General features: G+C 41.4%; 1 protein-coding gene across 2 annotated transcripts in view; it reads left to right on the top strand.

Moving 5' to 3' along the window:
• Fadd (fas-associated death domain protein) overlaps positions 1 to 6,648 on the top strand; it is a 93,315-nt gene that overhangs the window by 66,208 nt on the left and 20,459 nt on the right. The gene's annotated exons all lie outside the window — the stretch shown is intronic.

Below are 6,648 nucleotides of genomic sequence, written 5' to 3'. Positions count from 1 at the left end.
TTCAGACAACATTCACCTAGGAAATACTAGAAAACCTTAGCTCAGAAAAGCCTGAAATAGCAAACTACACATCCCAAATCATAATGTTCTGACAACGCATACCTATGAAAGGCTAAGAAACCTAGCTCAGAAAAGTCGAAAATAGCAAACTACACATCCCAAATCATAGGTTTCAGACACTACACACCTATGAAAGACTAAGAAATCCAACTCGGAAAAGCCCGAAATAGTAATTTACATATCCCAAATCATAAGTTTCAGACAGCATTCACCTACGAAATACTAAGAAACCTTAGCTCAGAAAAGTCTGAAATAGCCAACTACTCATCCCAAACCCGAAGTTTCAGACAACAAACACCTATGAGTGACTAAGAATCCTAGCTCTGAAAAGTCCAAAAAGCAAACTACACCTCCCAAATCAGGTTTCGTGAAATATACTAATTGCATCCTTTTTTGAATCTGAGAATTACGGCTCACTGAGCCCTTCAAAAGCCTGCCTATATAAATCGGCCTAATTTCTTATTTTTAGGCGTTTCTGTTCTTTTCTGGTTATAATCTGCATTGTGCACGCCTTGTTTGATGCATTTAAAGTATTAACGGTATTTTTTATCTTTCCATATCCTTTTACGATAGCTGGTATTTATCACACACCCAGAAAAAACAGCCCACGGAAAATAACCCCCACGGAAAATACCCCTGAGAAAAGACATGGGAAAATACCCCCTCCCTTCACCGAAAGATATGGTAAAAATGCTATTCAATTTACGCATAATAAAGCAATGTATCTTTTTCTTAAACTCAACCCCCTTACGTTTCACACGAAGAAACAGTTTGTTTTCACCTTACAATGATGGCGATAGAATTGAGGCATGGCCCCCTCCCCATTTCGCCAATGTCCTAAATATATTGTTAGATCTTAATTTGAAAATAACGAGATTTCACTGGTTCTCCAAAATAGCATATTGCGTCTGCGCCTAATTATTACAATTGCATCAAAGTGTTTTAATTTTGACGGAGAAACAGTTCCTTTTGACTTTAGCTGCTGCGTTCGTAAACACAGAGGGGAAAGGATGACAGCTAATTATAGGCCTCGTGCCGGAGAGCCTTGTGTCAAAACCAGGTTCGGTTAATAACAACAGTGACGGAAGTCAATGATCGCTTTTAGCTAGGATATAGACACTTAAAATTGTATAAATTTAACGAAAGAAAATTATTTCTTTTTGCTAGAATTGAGGTCGTAAACAGAGGGGGAAGGAAGGATGGGGTTTACGTAACGAAAAAAGAGTGTATTTTACGCTTTTTATCGAGTATAAACATCATATAGGGACGTTTGTATAGGGGGGGGGTTTACCCGAATATAGTAGCGGGTGACCACAGAAAAAAATTTTATTTTGAAAATAAAAAATGAAAACAGAACTTACATTGCTAATTTTGGCGGCCAAGGCTTCAAGTTCATCAATAATTTCATATGTTCTATCCATTGTGTCACAATACTTTCTGATAATTGAATGGGGGCACATGGAGGGCCTTTGGGGCACAGGGAGGGCCTTTGGGGGTCCGGAGGGACTTTTGGGGACCGGTGGGCCGTTGGGGCACAGGGAGGGCCTTTGGGGGTCCGGAGGGACATTTGGGGACCGGTGGAGGGCCTTTGGGACCCCGTTGGTCCTTTGGGAGCTCGATGGGCCTTTGGGGGGGGCACAGGGAGGGCCTTTGGGTGCCTGGGGGACATTTGGGGACCGGTGGAGGGCCAGTGGGACCCCATTGGTCCTTTGGGAGCTCGATGGGCCTTTGGGGGGCCCGGGGATGGCCTTTGGGGGCGCCGGTGGCCCTTTGGGAGCTTGGGGGGCCTTTGAGGGTCCGGAGGGACAGTTGGGGGCCTGGGGGACATTTGGGGACCGGTGGAGGGCCTTTGGGAGCTTGGGGGGCTTTTGAGGACCGGGGGCTTCCTTCGGGGCTGGGGTAGGAGGATTGGAACCTTTCGGGGTTGGGTTAGAGGACCTCACAACACTGTTCAAATGAAACTTGTGTATTATAACGACCACACTCAAATTCTCTTCTAAAATCTCTTCAAAAATCTTCTTTTAAAATGTCTCTATCTGTTTCGCCGAAATAGTTCCATAACCTGTCTAAAATGGTTTCGCCCAAATAATCACTAAACGCAAATTCAGCGTGTTCCTTTGTTATTGGCATCTCTGCGCTAACGCATTTCAAATTAATAGGAAACCTTTTCGCGCGCTAAAACAATTCATCGCTAAGATGTTTCTTGCCTAATTGTTTCCATGGCCTTTGGTTATTAATATCCTTTGGAGTTCGACCAGTAGAACTGTTCCCGAGGCAAAGACATTAATGATTTGAATCTATTCCTGGAGAAATGTTTCTAGGTGAAAATTTTTAAAGTCTGACAGATGATGTCATTGATTGATTGATCTGTCAAGAAAGGGGAAATTAATTTGTGGTTTCTAAGGGGATTTATTGATTCACGATAGGTGAATTGAGGTCGACAGCACAGGTGTCCTGACTCGTGACAGCACCACGTGGTTTATGGTTTTCTCAGTGAGAAAGTTCCTGTTTTTCAAATTCTCACTGAGAAAACCATAAAACAGACATGAATTGCTGTTGACATCCATAAATGTGAGAAAATTCCTGTTTTTCAAATTCTCACTGACAAAAACCATAAATCATCCATAACCATCCATGAAAACAACCATAAATGTGACAAAATTCATGGTTTTTCAAGTGAGAAAATTCCTGTTTTTTCATTCCCACTGAGAAAACCATAAACCACGTGGTAATCGTCGGAGTCGGACCCCCTCCTCTACTACTCATATTAAAGGTGAATAGTTAAGCTACAGCAAATTATGCAAGCAAGGCCATTTGTGGATCTAGTGAGGATCCATACCCCCTATTTCTGGCGTCAAACAGACCCTGGACAAAACAAAGTTTGATTAGAAACTGTCAAAAAACTTGGCAACTAGAATGATTAAATAATTTTAAATAATGTTAAGGCAATTCTGAAGCATTCCAAGATTTATACCAAACTTGCACTTAACCCGAATCTGGAAAGATAATGAAAAGAATCATAAGGGTTAACTTGATGAGTCATAAAAAAGTGCTTTCTGATGAGAAGTTTTACGTAATTTGCAAGTTGGTGGCAAAATATTTCCAACAATAATAACAACAAGCATTACTTTTTATTCTTCTTGTATTACAAATACAGTTCTTTTGATGTCCTTCAATTACTTGAAAACTCACTAAAAATTTCATGACAAACAGTTCTTAACAGACGTTTGGTATTTTCTTGAATAGGGTTATTCCACCAGTTATTAGAAGAAAAACAAAGGTCCTTCGTCAAATTTTGAATTTTTCAGGGCCAAGAAGAAAAAATTTTGACGCTCCATGGCGCAATATTACTATTTAAAACCACAGACTATTGTGAAACCTAATAGATAATCCGTGTTAAAACTATTAGGTTGACTCTTTGTGGTAAAACATTTTGTGCCAAATTTCAACTAGTTACGCTACTTCGTGGACCCCTCTCCCACTATTTATGAAATTCCAACTATTTCCCTGTTGCAGTGTTGATTAGAAGTTATCACTAGAAATTTCCGTAATTGCTAAAATTTAATCCAAATCCCCCTTTTAGAAATCCTGGATAGCCCACTCAGTTAAGTCATACCTGTTAAATCGGACAGTAGCAGGCGAACCAATTCGCCGGCTCACCCCCTATTTTTCTGCTTCCGTAATTATGAATAGTACCAATTTGCGTCAATATTCAAGTTTGTTCGAGCTACTGAGAAATATACACTGGATCGTTTACAGAGAGAAAATGTGAGGAGCTTTTATAGCATCGAGAGTGCAGTAGACAAATATTTTTCAGGATGAACCGACTCTTCCAAGGAAGAGGAGTTCCAAGGAATAAAAAAGGAGATAGTCCTACTAGGAGGGTTACAAAGGCTCTTTGTTTTTCAGGGAAGTTTTTAAAGAGTGAATGGAGAGTAAAGAGTGAAGTTTTTAAAGAGGAACTGGAGTTGATGAATGAGGACTTTTTGAGGCCTGAAATAATTGAGAAAGTTGAGAGTCTGCATGATCAAACCAGAGACATGGATGAAATTTTGGAAAGATTGGGGTTTTGTGATTTATGAGTGTACTCGTGTGTCAGAGAAACCAAATATGAAAAGGAAAAATAGTTTTTTCGATGATGAATGTAGTTCTTTCAAAAAGGAGTTGGGGGAGTTATAAGGTTTGGTAAAAGCTTGCTCTGTAGAGGAAGAAAGGCAGAGTTTGTTTTTACGATTTAAGGAAAGGAGAAAGGAATATAATAGGCTAAAACGGAGGAAAAAACGAGAGAAAATTAAAGAGGAACAGAAAGAGATAGAGAAGGCTTATATGGTAGGGGATACAAAGCAATTTTGGTTAGGAATAAGGCAGGAGAATTGTCAAGGAAAAGGCCAATTACAAATCCCCGAAGCTGATACTTGGCCTAGTTTTCTTGAGAGTATAGATGAAGATTCTAGTGGCCTTGATAGTGAAGAATCAAGAGTTGCTCCGCAGTTTCCAATGAAAAAAAAAGATTATGAGTTAGGGAAGGAGGTAACCTCAGATGAAGTTAGGAAAGTAGTTAAGAAGATCAAGGGAGGATCAGGGCCAGGAATAGATGGTATACCAGTAGTTTTGTTAAAGAGGTTTCTTGATGTTTTTTTGCTAGTTTTAGTGAATATTTTTAGTAGAATTATAAGTAGGCCTAGTGGTGTATGGCCTTCCCTATGGAAAGTATCGATTATGGTACCTCTATTTAAGAAAGGTAGTCCTAGTGATAATGGTAACTATAGGTTGATAGCATCAGCACCAGTACTTAGTAAAATTTTAGAAAATATTTTAGATAATCGGTTGAATGAATGGTTGGAGGGTTATGGGGAGATTAAACAGGAGCAGTGGGGTTTCAGGAAAGAGTATAGTACGTCGGAGAGAGCATTTGTGTTAAGTGCACTGATAGAGAAGTATGGATCAGGTAGAAAAAAGCTGTATGTTGCGTTTCTAGACTTAAGAAAGGCATTCGACAATGTAGGCCTTACCAACGGCAGCGGCATGACAGAGGCTCAGAGGTCCTTATGGGTTTTGTCGCGACCAGTCTGCTCTACAGTAAACCTTCTGTTGGAACGTATATCACAAATTCTGTACGTTACAAGCGATCAGCACAAGGAGATGTCAGAGCCGATGCAACTGAGATACTGCAAAGATACGCACACGATTATCGAGTTTCTGGAAAGGGGTTCACCATTTGAGGGAGATTTTCAGTTAAGAATCATAGCAAAAGGTCTAACTGCCTATCCGTCTGCCAACGTTGATTCTGCCAAAGATGTTGACCTAAAAGTCATTGACGCCATGTCTGTACTGGTGGTCTCTGAATTTTTTTTTCGACTAAAATAACAGGAAATCCATATTACAACCAAGAAAATTCCAAGCGTATACTGAAAACGACTAGACCCGACTCTTCTTTTTCAGAGGTTTATCATGATCGCGAAAAGGATCAATCTTACGGAAACTGAGTACTTTCAACACGAACTGTGTTCCTACCCAGCGTCACTTTTTGACAGCTCCTGCATGCTCCGGACTGCGAACAAACCAGAACTTGCGAAGGCCACAGCCCAGGCGTGCAACCTTGAGAAGCATTCATTTCCCCTCCCCGAAGGCACTCGATATATCCTAGACGGAGGAGCTCTGCTGCACAGGATACCATGGACAAAAAATGAAAGATACCTGGAGATTCTAGACCATTATGCAACTTACGTGACAGGAAAGTACCCTTCTGCCACTATCGTTTTCGACGGCTACGATGGTGGGGCTTCCATAAAAGATATGGCTCACTCGTTGAGGAGTCGTACAGTTGGCCGTGAGATCTTCTTCACAGCAGATATGCAGCTCAAGCTGAAGAAAGAAGAGTTCTTATCTTGCAAGAAAAACAAAGCCAGGTTTATCTGCGCTTTGGTTGATCATCTCCGTGCCTAGGGTGTATCGGTCCCCCAGGCATCAGGTGACGCAGATGTCCCGATTATGGAAGCTGCTGTTGCCTATTCACGGTATCACGACACTGCCGTAGTTGGGGACGATACCGATCTATTGGTTCTCTTATGCTACCACTGTGACTTGTCAAGCAAGAAACTATTCTTCGCACCTGAGCCAAAGTCGAATAAAGCTCCCCGAATATGGGACATACACACCCTGAAAGAGAATCTGGGACAAGATACTTGTCATCTGATCCTTTTTGCTCACGCCCTGTTAGGCTGTGACTCTACTTCGCGAATCCACGGTGTGGGAAAAGGTCTTGCACTGAAGAGGCTGATAGAAGACAATGATTTCCGTACATCAGCAGCAGTGTTCATGCAGAAGTCCGCTTCAAAGGAGGAAATCAAGACCGCTGGTGAAGACGCCCTGCTGATCATATACAGTTCGTCGAAAGGAGGGAACTTGAACAAACTCCGCAGAGAAGTTTTTGAAAAGAAAGTGACAACGGCAAACTCTTTTGTTCACCCAGAACATCTGCCACCAACTTCTGATGCAGCCAAGTTTCATAGCTATAGAGTTTTTTATCAAGTTCAGGTATGGACCGGGGAGCCTGATCCGGAACTGAAAGCCGAGGAATGGGGATGG

This window comes from Artemia sp. Qi Xiang Cuo, chromosome 3 (genome assembly GCF_049724085.1).
Source record: "Artemia sp. Qi Xiang Cuo chromosome 3, ASM4972408v1, whole genome shotgun sequence".
NCBI lineage: Eukaryota > Metazoa > Arthropoda > Branchiopoda > Anostraca > Artemiidae > Artemia > Artemia sp. Qi Xiang Cuo.
Note: the sequence above shows the minus strand (reverse complement) of the source record. Positions and strands in the feature narration are given on the sequence as shown.